The sequence below is a fragment of the Phasianus colchicus genome, chromosome 4 (genome assembly GCF_987193195.1).
Source record: "Phasianus colchicus chromosome 4, bPhaCol1.hap1.1, whole genome shotgun sequence".
Lineage (NCBI taxonomy): Eukaryota > Metazoa > Chordata > Aves > Galliformes > Phasianidae > Phasianus > Phasianus colchicus.
In genome coordinates this window covers 12,448,999-12,465,894 of record NC_143439.1, presented here as the reverse complement: position 1 = coordinate 12,465,894, position 16,896 = coordinate 12,448,999, and the positions used below count along the sequence as shown (strand labels likewise).

General features: G+C 32.9%; 1 long non-coding RNA gene across 1 annotated transcript in view; it reads right to left on the bottom strand.

Annotated features, from left to right (window-relative positions):
- LOC149918057 (uncharacterized) overlaps nt 1–16,896 on the bottom strand; it is a 134,386-nt gene that overhangs the window by 2,496 nt on the left and 114,994 nt on the right. Inside the window, exon 3 of the long non-coding RNA XR_016466330.1 lies at nt 10,241–10,322. This is a non-coding gene — a long non-coding RNA (uncharacterized LOC149918057). The remainder of the gene's footprint in view (nt 1–10,240; nt 10,323–16,896) is intronic.

Here is a 16,896-nt window from a genome sequence, read left to right as displayed (position 1 = left end):
ATGTTGATAACAATATATAAAATATCCAAGTGAACATTAATATATTCAAATGTTATTAATTTCAAAAAGGTATCAGTTTAATTACTATTGTATTACATTTTTTGACAAAATAATCCTTTTTTTTTTAAGTGATTTTAAGCCAGCTTCACTTCTTCCACATCTTCAAAAGGAAACAAAAAGAAGCCCATCTTAACGTATCTGTTTAGTATTATTATATACCTAAATATATTATGAAAACTTTCAGTTATATGAACTCTATAATCAGCAATCACTGTTTTGTAAGATGACATTCTTTTACCTAGAAGCTTAAGACTACTTTTTATCAACTGTGTTCACCTTCTTTTTTGTTACTTTTAAAAGGAAATAAAGAAAATTAAAACAAAACAAAACAAAACAAAACAAAAACACTGGGGCATATAAATATGGGGAGGTGAGGGATTTTTGTAAGTACATAATGTTTAAGCTTTCGAATGAGGCTGAAATAAAGAAACAATTAAAAAAAAAGAAAGAATGAAAACAAGGACGAGTAGGAAAACAGATGAAAGCCTCTTTCATAAACTCTTAGTATCCATGACTCTGTTTAAATCTTATTTTCTTCAGATTTCAAAAGTTTCTAACTAATTTCAATGGGAATAGCCCCTTTGGATGCTCCAGTACGACCATATGGCAAAGTTATTTGGAATTACATAACTGGTAAATGACACAAGCATTAAAATCAATAACCTGAAAGAGCTCCTAGTTATATCAGAACAAAACTTTATCTCGATTTCTTTTAATAACCTAGAATATTCACTCAGAGTGTTACAAAACTGGTTTATCCTTTTTGTTTATTGACAGGTTTATCACTTCCAATGTATACTCTGTCAGAATAGTTACTCTCACAATTTTCTGAATTTAAAATAAAGTGTGTTCTCTGATCAAGTATTTTCTTATTGCTGAAATTAAGAAATGCATAAGCATATGAACCAATGAGTTCACACTAAAAAACTCTTAAGTGTGCTGCTATTGATCATTTGTATATCTTACAAGAATAAATAATCTTTCAGAAAAAAACAAGAATGTTGGTTTGCAGTAAAATAGTGAAAAGAGGAGAAAGATCTTCCTAACCTTCGACGCAAAATCTGAATCTATGCTGTTAATAACATTGGCACAATTGCCTGAAAGATATACAAAACAATTTCAAAATGTTACATCTTAACATGTTTCTTGAGAAGCTCCACTCAAGTTCACATTCTTCTAGAGTCTTCCTTTCAGTGCACTCAGTAGAACTTCATGAAGTTTTTTAGACTGCATCAATTACTATACATGTTTGGCTTCACCAACCTCAACCAAAAAGTTGACTGAAATGCTTTGCAGCATTTCAAAGCTTAGATATTCAGAGGAATGTCATCAAGATCATTGTTTTTCATAGTATAAAATAGCTTGAATCTTATTCAATTAAACATTGGCTGGACCTCTGCAGTAGAGAATGGCTTTCAGATTTGACAAACAGGACAATGCCGGTACTTCACGGATGCTCATTCTGCCCAAAGACCATCAAAGGAAGTTGAGAATTCACCAGCAGGAGCTGGCAGCATGAGACCAACTGGGAGATAAGTCACACTATCTGGGGAAAGAGTGCTCACCCGCTGAGCAATTGGTCTTGAACTGCCTTCTGGCAAATTCCCTGAAAGGCACCTGTAGTCATGAATAACAGTGACTTAAGACACTTTAAGCTTCAAAATAGGCATTTGTTTTTGTCTAATTGCCACCTATCTGCCACGTGAAGAAATCACTGTGATAACAGAGATCCATATACTTCTAAAACCACAGAATGGTTGAGATTAAATGGGTCTTATGGAGGTCACCTGATCCAATTCTTCAACCCTTTACTCAAGCTGGGACACCCGGTTGCTCTGAACCAAAATAATTTTTCAAATATTAAAATGTTCTTGACAAAATTATCTATTTGCCTCAGATTTTCCATACGCTTTTATAATTATAGCATAACAGAATAAGGGAAAACAGGTTTGAGTTGTTTTTTTTGTTTTCGTTGCTTGATTTATTTTATTTTTAAGAGGAGCAAGAGGGGAAAGCCAATGGCTTCTGTCTATCTTATCTAGCTCAATTTATTCAGGAATGGAGAAGAGTCAGAAAAAATGAAAGTAAAATATTATTTCAAGGCCAACGATTAAAGCTGTTTCTCACAAGTATTGATTCCCTCCCTGACTTTTCACACTGTAAAACTTTCCTCTCACATCCTTCATTTCTTGCTTGGAAGAGATTTTGTAGAACAAATATCAATAGGAGTTTGTTTTTGGTAAAATTACTCACTTTACAATTCCAACCTCAAATTCACATGCAAATTTCTACTTCGACACTTTCTGTTGCAGATTTTAGAGATGTTACTAGCATTCAGCCTGTGGAAACTCAGGCAGAGCAGATATAACTTATCATCTAAGCTTCTTTTTCTTTCATGCTGTACAATGCCAGGTTCTTTTTTACTTTAAAAAAAAAATAAATCATTAAATCATGTAAAATCTTTTTGTTCAGTTTGATTTTTTTTTTTTTATCAGAGTACATCATCTTTAAACATTAAAACTGTGCCACGGAAGGCTTTCCAGAGAATATTTATCTATGATTATCTCACTTGTCATGTACTATGTCTAATAACATTCAGAAACGTTATAACCTGCAGTACACCATGTATTTAAAATGTGGAGACGAGAGCTGACTGAATTCAAAACAAGACATAAAGATGTGTAAAAACATACTGAAAAACAACTGCCAATGACACCAGGGCAGCAAGAACTTAAGTGATTATATCACAACCTGCACAGTTTACAAAAATCTCCCGTACAACACTGCTTGCTTTAAGAAGCAAGTTTTTAATTCATACTTTCTGATTGTATTTTCTACTTATTTTCATACTGGAGAAGTAGATAGACTGCAAGGTAATCGTGATCAGAAATGTGTCAAGGATTGACATAAATTTAAAATTGTCCTCTATCATGTAGGAAGATCTTTGCTGGAACTTTAAATGCTGTAAAATTATGGATAAAATATAATCCTAAATGTTTTAAAGATTCCAACCAAAGAAAAACCACTGTTACAAAAAGAAAAAATGAAAAAGTAACTAAAAAAATTGAAGAAATAGGGCATTTCCATGTACAGGTAAGAACAGAAGAAAAATAGCTTTTCTTTTTCAAAAGATAAAAATTTAAGGATTCTCTAAGTTCTTAGAAAGTGATAAATGAAAGTCATTACTCTGTGTTATATACAACGAAATAGAAACAAAATACACACTGATCACTTAGTGCATTTTCTATTGTTAGTCAATCTGTGTTCAATCAATTTTACATACAAACATTGTTTTCTTCAGATCTTGAGAATCCTCACAGAATAAAGATTACGTAAATAGGGAAAACAAGAAATATAAAAGCCTATCAGGTCGCTCATTTTTTGAAGATTAGAGATTAAAAAAATCTCAAAATTTCAGGGCTGCTTTTTCTCCATAAATGAACAAGAAAAGAACCTTAGTGTTTGTTTCTCACAAGATTTATCATCCACTGATATCACACAAGTAACAAAAAGAGATCATTTTTTAACCTAATAAAACAATAAAGAAAATGTCCTTATCAAAGTAGGAAATAGAAACGATTAGGAGATCAAGATACCTATAAGTGATAAATCACTAGAAAGAATGGCTTTGGTGGATTATTAGCTCTGTATAAGAGCACTGGCTTCTATCAATCAAATGGCTCACCTCAATTTTAAGGAGAAGCAGCAAAATATCAACGAAAAACCACATACCTATGTAGCTCATAAAATCGTGTTTTCTGGCTTGTTCTTTATGCATGATTTTCAAGAAGTAACTGTTAGTTGCCACTTTCCTTTTCACTGCTAAATCATCATGGACTGTGGGATTTCAAACTCATACAGAAAGGATCGCTCATAAAGTCAGGACCCTTCTTGACTTTATATGCCTCAAAAACAATCTTATCCAGCTGGTCTGGCCAGGAGCAGAAAGTCAAACATGATTTTTCTCAGCTCAGGTTGCTCTTAAGCAGAGGAGATCATGCCTTTGAATGGAGCACTGTCTCATACGCTCCTTTGATAATGCAAGGGTAGATAAAGCAGGTGAGAACAGCTCACGTTCAGAGCATTAGTAGTTTTTACTGGCTTTGTAGTTCCAGTGGTTCAGAATACGTGGCTACCTGAAACAGGATCTCTAAGAGTTTATCTAAACATCAACACATCACATTAACAGCTACAGCCTGAACTTCAATGCTTGAATTTGTCAGCTGGTAGGTATCCAGGGCAAAGATGAGTATCTTGCCTCGGAACATGACAGAGAAAACTAAGTTTAAAGAAGTTGTCAGAAATGACCTGCTTCAAAAAAAATAGAATGAAAGAAAGAAAAGAAGAGAGAGAAAAGAAAAAAATGCAACTTTTTCAGTTTCAGAGTTCTCCATGTCTTGTTACTATATTCAGTCATGGCCCCATAAAGGCTTGCCCATTTCCCATAAATTTGCCTGAGACGTCGTGTCATTTAAGACAACAGACATGTTCAACCTATTCAGTTTTGTGAAAAGTGTCATCATCTGATTTCAGGTTTTACTGTAAAATGGAAATAGATTTTGCATTGCAAACAGACCAGTCCTTACATTTGAGCCTTATAAATGCACAATTTCATTGTGTTACTCATTTTTTCACTCATTTTCAGGAATAAATGTTAGCAAAATTAAATTCTCATTCATCTTGTAATTTCACAGAATAGCCTGATCTCCAAAAGTAGCTGTGCCTTCGAGGCAGAGAACATATCATGCTCTGTAATTACTGGAGGGGTTAGAAATCTTCAATTTGATTTTTCCTATTTAATTTTCACATCAAAGGCAATATCAACAGGCATTACAATCACCCTGACATATAGTAGATTAATTGGTACTTATCAAATATTTTAGTACAAACTTTCTGTAACATCTGAAATAATAAAAATTAGGTTTCAAGTATCAACATTCAATCACGAGAATATAAGTTTTTTAGGTTTACAGTGTCACAAAACATTAAAATGTGATCAAATATGACAACACCAAGACTTACATCCACTAGGAAAAAAAAACTTTTTAAAAGTGCATAATATAATGAAACAATATTTTCTTGACTAGAATAATAAATAGTGATACATTTCTACACTTTGTTCTCTTCTATTTATTAAATGTTACCATCCAAATACTTGGCAATTTGTAAGTATTACGAGCCATTGGAGTGTATATTTTTATTAAATAATAATCTCCTCTCTATTAGGAAATGATCTCAACATATTTTCACTTGGGAAATGCAACAGGATTTAATGATAGGATTTAATGGTCCTGAGAAATTTCAGTTTATACATTTCCTAACTCTTATTCTAGTACCTTTAAAAATTGTAATGCAGTATCTGAGTGTTAGTTCTCATTCTTCACTATCTGCATCTTCTATGAGTTTCCACATGTATAGATATACAGACTAATAAAACTTTTAAGTTTCCTTCTTCACAGAAAAATAAATGGCAAGCTAAGACAGAACTTATCAGTGTATACTGTAGAAGGAAAATCTGTTCAGTCTTGTTTGAACTGTGAAAATCACAGAACTCTAGGGGCTGGAATGGACTTCTAGAAACATCATGTTCAACTGCCCTGCTAAAGAAGGTTCCCTATGGCAGGTCACACAGATAAGCATCCAGGTGAGTCTTAAATATCCCAAGAAAGGGGGAAACCACAACATCTCTGGGCAGCCTGTTTCAGGACTCTGTCATCCTTACAGCCAAGTTCTTCCTTGTGTTAGTATGAAACTTCTTGTGTTCTAGTTTCTGTTCAGTGTCACTTGTTCTATTCTTAAACCTGTTCTATAAGTTAAACATACACGTAATTGCCAAAATTCAAGGTATGTTATAGTAGTATTATATAAGTTGTTTGGAAAATTCAAAAGGAATGATTAATTTTTTTTTTCCTTTATTTATATATGTATTTTTCATTTACACACTACATTTAGATGCTTTTACTCTATACATCTTGTTTTCCTTCTAATTCTTGTTATTAAAATGTTTGCAAAAATTGTATGGATCTCAGCATTCTTAGTCCAGGAATAAGCACTACTGACCGAAAAAGGAGCTGAAATTATAAAATTTTGGGGGTAGAATTTTTCTCAATACAGCCATAAAGTGAAGCAAATAAATACCTATTAGCTTTAAGATGCTATTTTCTAGGTCTTTTTTTTTTTTTTTTCATAGTGGCAAATGACAGTTTAGGTTGAAAATGCTAATGAACCATGAAGCATTAAACTGCTATGAAGTGCCTCCTGAAGTTTCAGGTGAAGTTTCAGGATAGTCTACAGGGAAGGCAACTTTTAGTTGCTCTTGAGATTCAGACTTCATATCTGAATTGTAGAAGTGACAATTTTTTTTTCAAGATACACACTATCTAAAAGCATAATATAACTAGATGAAAATAAAATTTCTTGCTTTGTGGTAAAATATGCCTGCTTATTTTTAGGTTAAACTATATGGATTTTGTCACTGAACTGTCATTTTAAGAGCCACTACTCTATTTCCCTCCATCACATTCAAATCTGTTATCTATAAACTTAATTACACTAAATAGATGGATAGCAAAACTAGCACTCAGTCAAGGTGATTTCAGAGTTTCTCTCAGCAAATTAAAGCAGTACAAAAATAAGCTAGGAATTTGCAATTTAATATACTGCTGTAGGGAAACTGGAAAAAAAAAATCCTCTAATTTCCTGCTTCCATTCAGGGTTACTTGTATGATCTTAAATCACATCATATACAATACAGCATAATGTAATATGGCAGAAGCTGACCCAAAGTAACCCAAAGCATGAAATTTGAATTTGTTCTGGAAAAAAGAAATGAAACTGGTCATCTTAGGACATTCACACAGAATCATAGAATGTTTGAGGCTGGAAGAGACCTCTGGAGGCCACCTGATCCAACCCTTGCTCAGCAGGGCCACCCAGATCAGGGTACCCAGGCCCACATTCAGATGGCTTCAGAAAATCTACGAAGAGATACCAGAGTCTCTCTGTGCAACCTGTTCTAGTGCTCCACCACCCACACAATAAAAAAGTGCTTCCTGATAGCTAAAGAGAACCATGCTGTATTCTGGTTTATGCCCCTAGCCTCTTGTATTGTCAGCAGGCATCCCCAACAATATGAGTCTGGCTCTGTCCTACATCCTCCTTTTAAGTATCTGCAGATACTGATGAGGTCTTCCTAAGCCTCCTCTCCTCCAGGATGAACAGTCTCAGCTCTCTCGCCTCACCTCCTGAAAGTTCTTCAGTCCCTTAACAACATTTACTTGGCTCTCTCCACTATGACTACATCTTTTTTGTGTATTCAGGTACTGCTGGCATGAACTTCACATTTATAATCTCTACTAATGGCTTTGGTACACGAACACAAATATCAAGTGTTATTCTGTTTCACATTTTGCAGCTAAAAAGAACTAAATATGGGGAGACTTCAGCTACAATATGCTTTGCTCAGGTTCACAAGAAGTTTTCATCTTTAGGCTGCTCATATTGGTTTTCAAATTGCAGATATTTTATTATAACAATGACCTATGAATCACCCCAAAGAATCTTGAAACTTGTTTAGTATTCACAACATCTTACATGCTTTCAATAAACTTCAGAAACAGCCTTTGAAATGACAGTACAAGTAATAAGTCAAAGGGTATGTCTCTTATTATATGATGAAAATAAGTTTTGAAAGGATAAGAACCATTTTAAAAGGTAGGAAAACAGGCATAAGGCTACAAAAAGTGACAGTACCTGACTGGTAATTGGATACATTTTTATTGGAATGACTAAAATCAGAATTCACTGATGTTTTTTTTAATCCCAAAGAAATCACACAACCCAGAGATGGTAATATAATAGTCCACAGAGAATGACTACAAGACAAAGTGTTCCTGGCTATGCAGGTCATGGCTAACATTTATGACAACTACTTTTCTTCCCACAGTTTGTAAGAAAGGTATTAGATAACTACATAAACAAGGATCAACCATGAAGAAGAAACTCTTCTGGCACTGGATCAGCATAATATGTGAAGCTTTATACCCTTTGTTAAATTGTAGAATATTAGAAAGCATTAGGGGACTGAATCATTGATTGGAAAACAAATAAAAATATGTTAATCTTTAATTTAGGCATTTCCACAACAGATAATCTTACATATTTCCTCTCCAAATACTCTTCATTTTATTGAGATTGATTCACAGATATGAATGTGTAAAAAAGCAATGAAATGAACAGACATGAAAGTGTTCAGCAATAGTTTTACACAAAGTACGTGTTGCTCAAAATTGGTCACAAAGATAAATGATAAAAAAATATGTAGTAAGTAAGATATGTAACCTTAAATACAAGGACTTCTGTCGGGAAAATGGAGAATAATAATGGCAAGTCTCCAAACCCCAGAATACAAGATGCAAGCATGAGTAAGTACTAGATAAAAGCTGAAAGGCAATACTAATGCTTGCTATCTGGGCAAGTGACAAGAGAGGATAAGTAGATTTTCTAACTATTCTCTTTTGGGGAGTATCCTTCCAAAATATATTTTATTCAGAAATCTGATTTTATTTTTAAAATATTTTCAAATGGATACAGATGTCCCAAACTTTAGCTAATGCAGATATGTTGCCTCCAGCGGAACACTGCAAAAACACTGCTAGCTTCATTTGCATTACCAACTACTCACTTGTTCTGTATGTCCACATGATAGCTATGAAAGCTTTGAGGTCTTCATTTTTCTGTCACAGGCTGTAAAGATTAATGTGCTTTTTTTCTTTCAGCATGAAGAATTATTTCCATATGCAAATTTGTGGGTTTTTTTTTTTTTTTTTTTTTTTTTTTTTTTTTTTTCCAAATAAAGCTAAGTACAAAGCTTTTGCTGCTAGTAGTGGAACAAAAGGAAAAACATGCCCCCACTGATCTTGTTTAAAACTGCCTGGCCTCAAGATCTACATTCCTATAACCTCAACATTTGTTTTTCACTATAAAAGCAGAGGAGTATTTTATATATTTAATATTTTCTTCTATTATATAAATATTTATATTCTATGTTTTTTTTGTTTTATATTTTTATATTCTATATTTCATATTTTTCTATAAATATTTTATATATCTCTCTTTTTATATAAATCTCTGTATATATTTTTATAATTTGTAGTATGAAGTATAAACACATTGCTCTTCATACATTCCTACTCCATGTAATTCTATTACAAGTCCATACAAACTTGGAGAACTAGTGTAAAGTCAAAAGAAAAAAAAAAAAAAGACAAAAACAACAGCTACCTAACTGCAGCCAATCACATTTCTTACTGTAATATATCACCACTGTCGTACTATGAGATGATCCAAACAAGGCTGGTAGCTGATCTTCAGGAAGCCAATCCGAAAAACTGTTTTAGCAATACTTTGTAGCAGGCAAAGATAAGTTACCTATGATTAGGGAGATTGCAAGGAAAACACTGTGCTGGAATAGAAATGGAAACTCTGAGTCAATAACTACGGTCAAACTGCCATCAACAGACATGATCTACCGAAGTGTATGGAGTAAGGGCTCATCTAACATTTAGATTCTGAAACTATTGTTCTGATTTTAACAGCAACTTTGAAAACTGATTGCAGGCTTTAATAAGTATGTAGATGTCTATTTTGGTTTTATTTCATTTGTAACAAAGCAGGCAGTGAAAAGCAAAGCACTTGTGAAAAAGGAAGGAAAGAAGAGAGGAAGAAAATTCATCTCCAAAGAAAATCAATATGATACTGCAGACAGGAATGAATTTTTGATGAAGAAAATCCACACAATAAATCAGTAACTAAATAAATGTTAATTTAGAACACAAACAAACCCAAAATATAGAAAAAATTGCTTTTTTCTGACCCGGAGATATTTTTTATGAGTTCAGTTTTTCAGAATCTACTTCCTATTTTGGAAACTTTAAAGCTTCATTCAGTTATAAGAAAAATAAACACAGTTAATATTTTTTAGAATTTATCTGTTATGAATTTGTGCTGACATCTACTTAATAAATATGTAAACCTGCATAATTTTCAAGTAACAGACGTATTTTTATACCTTTCTTATGTGTATGCATACATACAATTTACCTTTGACACAATCTCCTTCACTTTTTGAAATACAGTATAATTTCTAGTTTCCCCGGGCCTAAAGGAAAGTTTCTCGTACCTGATAAGGCCAAAACGCATTTAAATGGAATGTGAACCTCCAGATATCTGATTCTGCTGAAAAGACCTTTGATGAAGAAAATCTATAAACAGAAAGAGACAAAGAGAAGTTTCCTTTTATTTCTTTATAAACAACAAGTAGTTTTCATGACATTGTCAGATTCTGCTTTTCTGATAGCATAAGCTTAAATTCACATAAAAAAAAAAAAAAACAAAACAGAAGAGTTGATCACAACAGATCTTTTTAGGAACAAGCATGGGACAGCTGAATAGGATACTCTAAAGTTCTGAAAACTTATTTCTGTGAGCCTGCATGGAAGAGTAAATTAAAAGTAAATACTATACTCAAAATAGTTCTGAAAAATAAAGCATTCAGTATAGTCTGTAACTCAGGTATAGAAAAAGATATAGAGTATAGCTATTGTTTTTTAAGCATTATCAAACTTGCATTACAAATATTAAATTTTTATATGAGAAATCACTACAAAAAACTTATTTTTTTATATATTGATCTGTTACTGAAAGTGTAATTAAATAACAGTAATTTTCTGCACTGAGTTGCAAAAAATGTAAATTGCAGGGAGATGAGATTAAAAGTTTAGAAAGTCAAAATCATCAGTGAACTTTCCTATAGTTACCTCTAGCTACCAAAGAAAGCTAAGAGCGTGGAAAGACATACATGAAAAACAAGAGAGATTTAGTGATCCTTAGAGCTAAATTGCTAACTTCTATTTAACGTCAGAGAGATTTGGTAAATAGATAAACTCTGATACTGAGAATACAGTTTCATAGAAAAATCTGTTTTGAATTTGATCCATGTCTCCTCAATCTTCCTTCTTGCTTTCAATACTAGAACAAAATTTTGTTTCAGATGTAACAACAAAATACAATTTCACTGACTCAAGTTAAACTAAACCACCAAAAGACAAATCAGTAACATTATGCATGTACCATGTTAAACCTACTTCTCAAGGGAAGACAGTAAATGATCTTTTCCCTAGGAGACATGGTCAAATAGGGAAATGTTGAAATCATTTATTCATTCTGTCTAGAATGAATTTTTACATACTATAGAAGTATGGTGCTTTTTATTTCTGTAACTGAAGAATATTACTCTTGTTTTGGAGAAAAATATTTAGCAAAACCTATTCAAATTCATGATTTTTTTTTTTTTCTTTCAGAAGTAGAAGCTTTTGTGAATAAAGAAAAAGGCAAAAAAAATTTAGAGCTTAGACAATAGTTTCTTCACTGGCATTCCGCTTTAGACTTTAAAGCAGTACAGTTCTTATAAGATCTTAAAAAGTATAGAGATTTAAGAACAGTGTAAAAGTATAAAGGCAGCTCTACAGGATTGTGAAGGGAAGGGAAAGTCATTACAGATGTGGAAATGGGTGAAAATTTTAACATGTAAAAACGAAAGAAAGAACTGAGAAAATGACTTTTAAAAGAAAAATATTATAAAGAAAAAGTTAAATAATTCAGATGAAAGACAAGCATTTCTGCTCAGAACAAGAAATTGTTTCATTTTCAGTCTCCACTTGAAGTTGCAAAGCCAATCTTTTACTACAAGAGGTTTTTTTTTGGAGAAAAATGAAATCCAAGATTTAGATAGTTATATAGTAGTTCAACGGGTAAGAAAACGTGCCAGAAATTTAATTCATTTCACATTCAGAAGCTCCTGAAGTTTGAAAGCACATTCGGTCATATCTATATTTAAATTTGTTAGACTTAGTCATAATTTCTAAACATACTCTTCATAAGTCCTTGTCTTCTTGAAAGAAACATTCACTGTAGCGTAATGAATATGAATTATGCAAAGAAAATCTTTAAAGAAATTTTTCTTGCATATTTTAAGCATGTTAAAAAGTTGAATTTGAAAGACATTGTCATCCAGAGAGATTCGTTTCATTTTATAATAAGAAAAATCATCACAAGACTGTAGTACAGAACATGTCAGTTAAGTTCTCTAAGCAGAGAAAATTGTGCAGCAGTTATTTTTTTGAGTCTTTGTAAGGCTAGAAACCTTACACTATTCATAAGAAGTAAAAATATTTTTAAGTCAAAGCCTTAACTCAACTTGAATACTAAAAAGATTAAATGTTGCCCATCTGAAAAAAGTTTTCACATTTAAGATGGAAGTTAGCTTAGAAAAGTGGTTCAGCCATGAAAGCTGGAAGCCTGCAGCCAGCCTCAGTATTCAGCACCACTAAATTCAGTACCAACTCATACAGGAACTACATATAGCTCTAAATCCATCCTCAAGAGTTTAGTTAGAAATGAGTCAGGCACCAGAAAGACTGAAGTCATTCATTATCTTTAACCCCAAATAAAAAAAAAAATCCTGCCATACCTCAACTCAGACTTTCACAGCCAAAGTGATTCCTCTCCTGGATACAGACCTGAACACTGACCCTAAAAGCTAACTTTAGCTTAGTAACCTGTTCCTTCTACTAAGCGTGGTGAGAAGTAACATCAGTCTTAAAATCTGCCTGAAATTCCCTTTCTAAATCTCACTGTAAAACTTGCTTTCAAGCATTATTTAAGTCAATTGCACTTGCTTTCTGAGCCTAACCTGTTAAGCCTTAGCAGACAAACAGCTAAACCAACATCACTGCATCAAGTAGAAATCTTACCAGGAATTCAGCCATCACTAAAAATTCAACGCAAATCTTGCCTAATCTTAGTCAAGGGTCATATTTTGTAGGACCTGACAGGTTGTCTGGTAGTAGACAGTACTACTTTTTCTGGAACCCATCCTGCAGTCAGATCTATTATTTTTCCTGATCAGAACTACTCCTTATCTGCCACACTTAGGTTGTACTCCTGCCTGTTTTTCACCCATGCAAAAGCTATTCCTTGTTTAATAATCTACTTTGATGGTATTTTTCCTCCCACTTAGCTGAAAGCTGAAATTCAGTCACTTTTTGTAGTTTGTTGGGAATTTTCTTTCAGTAATATCTCAAAATCTTTACTGAAACAAGATTGTCCTTCTCTGGTCTTTGCTGATTATGTTTGTTTTGGCAGACAAATTACCAACAGGCTTACAGTCTGCTCTTAAGCTCACTTTGTCTTATGCGCGCTCAAGGGAGAGTAAAGCTGAGAATCACTGCAAGTAACAAAGGATATATAGTTTGAAAATGGTAAAACAGTGGAAATACAAGTAGTTCCCTGGATTATTTTTTCCTAGAATGGGAAGCTTATTTCTAATCTTCTACTAAATAGTCATTATAAAGTGAGTCAACCTGCCTTAATATCCTAAATAATGACACTTACCAGAATAAGACACCTATTTGGTATAGTTTTGTGGGTTTTTTTTCCATTTTCAATGGCTATTGGGAGAGGAGAGGACAACATTTTTTTTTTTTCTTCTTCTTCCAACCTATATGGCAATTGGTAGTTGAAAGGTTGTTTTCATGGATGCCACTTTAGCACACAGAAAAATGACACTTATCTCCAAGGAAAGTTTTTATCTTCTTCTTACATTATTTTTTAGAAGCACATTCCTTCCATCAGCTTAGCTGTTTTTATACACATTGAGATCCTTCAGGCTATAGATGAATTTGAGTTTCTGCTTTATAAAATATATTGAGATAGAAGTGTACTTTTAACTTCATAATTTTAATTTCATAACTATCCTTTTTATTATTATATTAAGCAAATTTAGATATCAATATGCATTTTGGTACTGACCCAAATACTACCTTTTCAAATATTTAACATGTAATAAAGTTTCAGTAAGATTAAAGGAAGCTTCCAAAAATATCCTTTGCTTGCGTAAGTCTTTCCTGTCAGCACTGCTTATTTTTCTTGAATATTTTTAAGTTGGTAAACTCAAAGGCATGTCATAGAAAGAAGCTATAGCCATCCAGAAAGAGCTCTACTGATTAAACAGTTGGTGCTAAAAAAAACTTCAGAACAAATCAGACCTATATATCTCCATCTGCAACTCCACACATAACAAGTCCAGTAACTTTAAAAATACCACCTCTTCTGTGACATGCATTGTCTGTTCGATTACATGCATAGGCTCAGTGATACAGTGACTCAAGGATACTCATTAACAAAAGTAGATCAATTTAAAGAAAATCTTACCCAAGGACATTTAAAAGCATCATACGTAGAGGGTTTAGAAAAATTCAGATTAATTCACTTTCTGACCTCACAAATCTGTGACCACTAAAGAGGTTTTTTGATACTCCAATTCACATTAAAAAAAAAACACAAATCTTCAAATTTTCATTTCAGTTTCAAGGTAAACTACAGTTCATTGAATCAGAATATCCACCTGTCTGTCATAAACATATTTGGAGAACATTACTCACAGTTAAGTGTTCTGAGTAAAAGGGAATTTGTATACCAGATAAGCATGTGAATTATAAGCATTCATAGAAAAGAGTAAAGAAATAAAGCATTGTGCTAGCAACTTCCAGTATTTTCCTACACAGAAAAATCTGATTCATATTATAACCAGACAAAATTGGTTTTTAAAATGTTTAATTACAAGGAAATAGACTATCATTTACTTAGGGAAAATAAGCCAATACGAAAACTCTAATGTTTACTGAGTGTCCTTGATGATTATTCTGACATTTTTTTTCCAAGTGTATGAGTAATTATCATTGCTAAGTCAAGTATTTATTATAGTAGTATTGCAAAATTGTAGAATGCCATAGTTCAGTATTTTATGTCTAACAATGTTCACAGAGACTTGCATTCAGAAAGGTTCACGTTTAGACAGAAATCATTCTTCAGTTTTTCGAATGTAACCCAGATAGGTGAGAATGTGTGAAACATTTATTGTCTCTTTTCTTTCATTTCAGCCTGCCTGCATTTGTTAGGAAAGTAATGTCATTTGCAACATTTCATCGTGAGCAACCAATCACAGTAATTTTTTTTTTTAAACTAATAATTACTAGTTGTAGTAAGCAGACAGAAAGCATGTTGTAGAATTAATTCAAATTGGAGCAGTTGTTCAGATCTCCTGTGGATTAAAAACACTTAATTTCCTCTGCATATCCGCTTGTAACTATCAAAGCATCTGCAGGATGCCCTGGAACAGTAAGAACCTGATTCTGCAAACACATATACTGATTTTTAATTTATGAATTCATTGACCTCATTGAAGCTAATCACAAACAAGAAGAGAGGAATGCATGTATCTGAAAGTCTTGTAGTATTTAGTTCAGAAAAAAATGGATTTCTATTACAGACAGCAAAGAAATGATGATGCATAATAACATTTGCAAAGCATAATAGTGGATGTATAACAGATAATCCTAATCATTTTTGGAGAATAAACAAAAGTATATCCAGTATTAGTTCAATTTTGACAGCCTCAGTAACATATGTTCTATAATGCTACTAAATATAACTGTATAATCTAGTTGCTAAGAGGAGAACAATGATTTTAAATTTCAGTAGTTAGAACTAAGACTATCAAAACCATCTTGGAGAATGCAAATCTCTACAACAATGTATAAACAAGAGTAACCCAGATTTCAGTCATCTCGTGGTATTTTTTATGTCAAAGACTTTTGTACATTCAAAACACATGCCCTCAAAGGATGGCATTCATGTCCACATATATGTGTATGCTAAAGTAACCACTCATCCACACTCTTCCATTTTCAGAGCTTAGTCACAAGCATATACAATTGGAGACAAACAATTACTAGCCCTTTTCAGCCATTTCAAAGGTCTTGGATTCAAATTCCAGCTCCAACAAGAACAGTTTCATCTCATATAATTCAAATAATTGCTTCACATACTATGTGAAAAGTAGATTTTATTATTTTTAATAGCCGTATAGTAGATCAGATTTTAGCCAAGAGTAAGAAATCAGCAAACTGTGTTATGTACAGGTGTTGGGAGGACTAACATCTGAGAGCTTAGGGCTTTTTGACAGGCTCATTTGCTACAGGGCAATGTAGATTAATGGCTATTAAATACATTTAATTCATCCTCCATCTAGTACTTAATTCTGATATGAGACCAACGTACCTAATACATTATAATTGCACAAAATAAATTCAAACAATGAGAACATAATCATTCTACTACAAATAAGGAAGATTTTTAAAGGGTCAAGAATTAAATAAAGGCTACAAGACTTAAGACTTCGACACAATAACTAGGTATTTAAGAAGGCTGTAAAAGGATGTTTGATTTACGTCATTTGTCCTTAGTGTCTTAGATCTATCTGGAGACTTAGTAGAAGAAGGTTCAAAGGACTACTCGTTGACTGAAAGAACAGAATAATGCTATTTGAAAACATTTACAATAGGCATATTTTCATCTGAAACACTATATCCAGTGCGCTCTGCTCTCTCTCCCCCCAATTTCATAAGCAATTCTTTTACACAATCCCAGAGGAAAAAAAACCTATACCCTGTTCTAGAGACAACAAAACCAACAAATCACACCCTACCTAGGAAACATGGCAGCTCTTTTATTCTAAACCCAGACTTTTTGATTATTTTAACTCAGAACTGATTGGTCAGAACACTATAAATTCAGGATGCTCTAACGCTTGCATTATGAACAAATAACTTCATCAACCTTGAAGTTATGCATCAAAAAGGAAAAGAACTATGGTGATTTTGCCTAGGTATAATCCCTTAAGCAGTGCACTCCTTTCGTTTGAATCCCAATGAATTC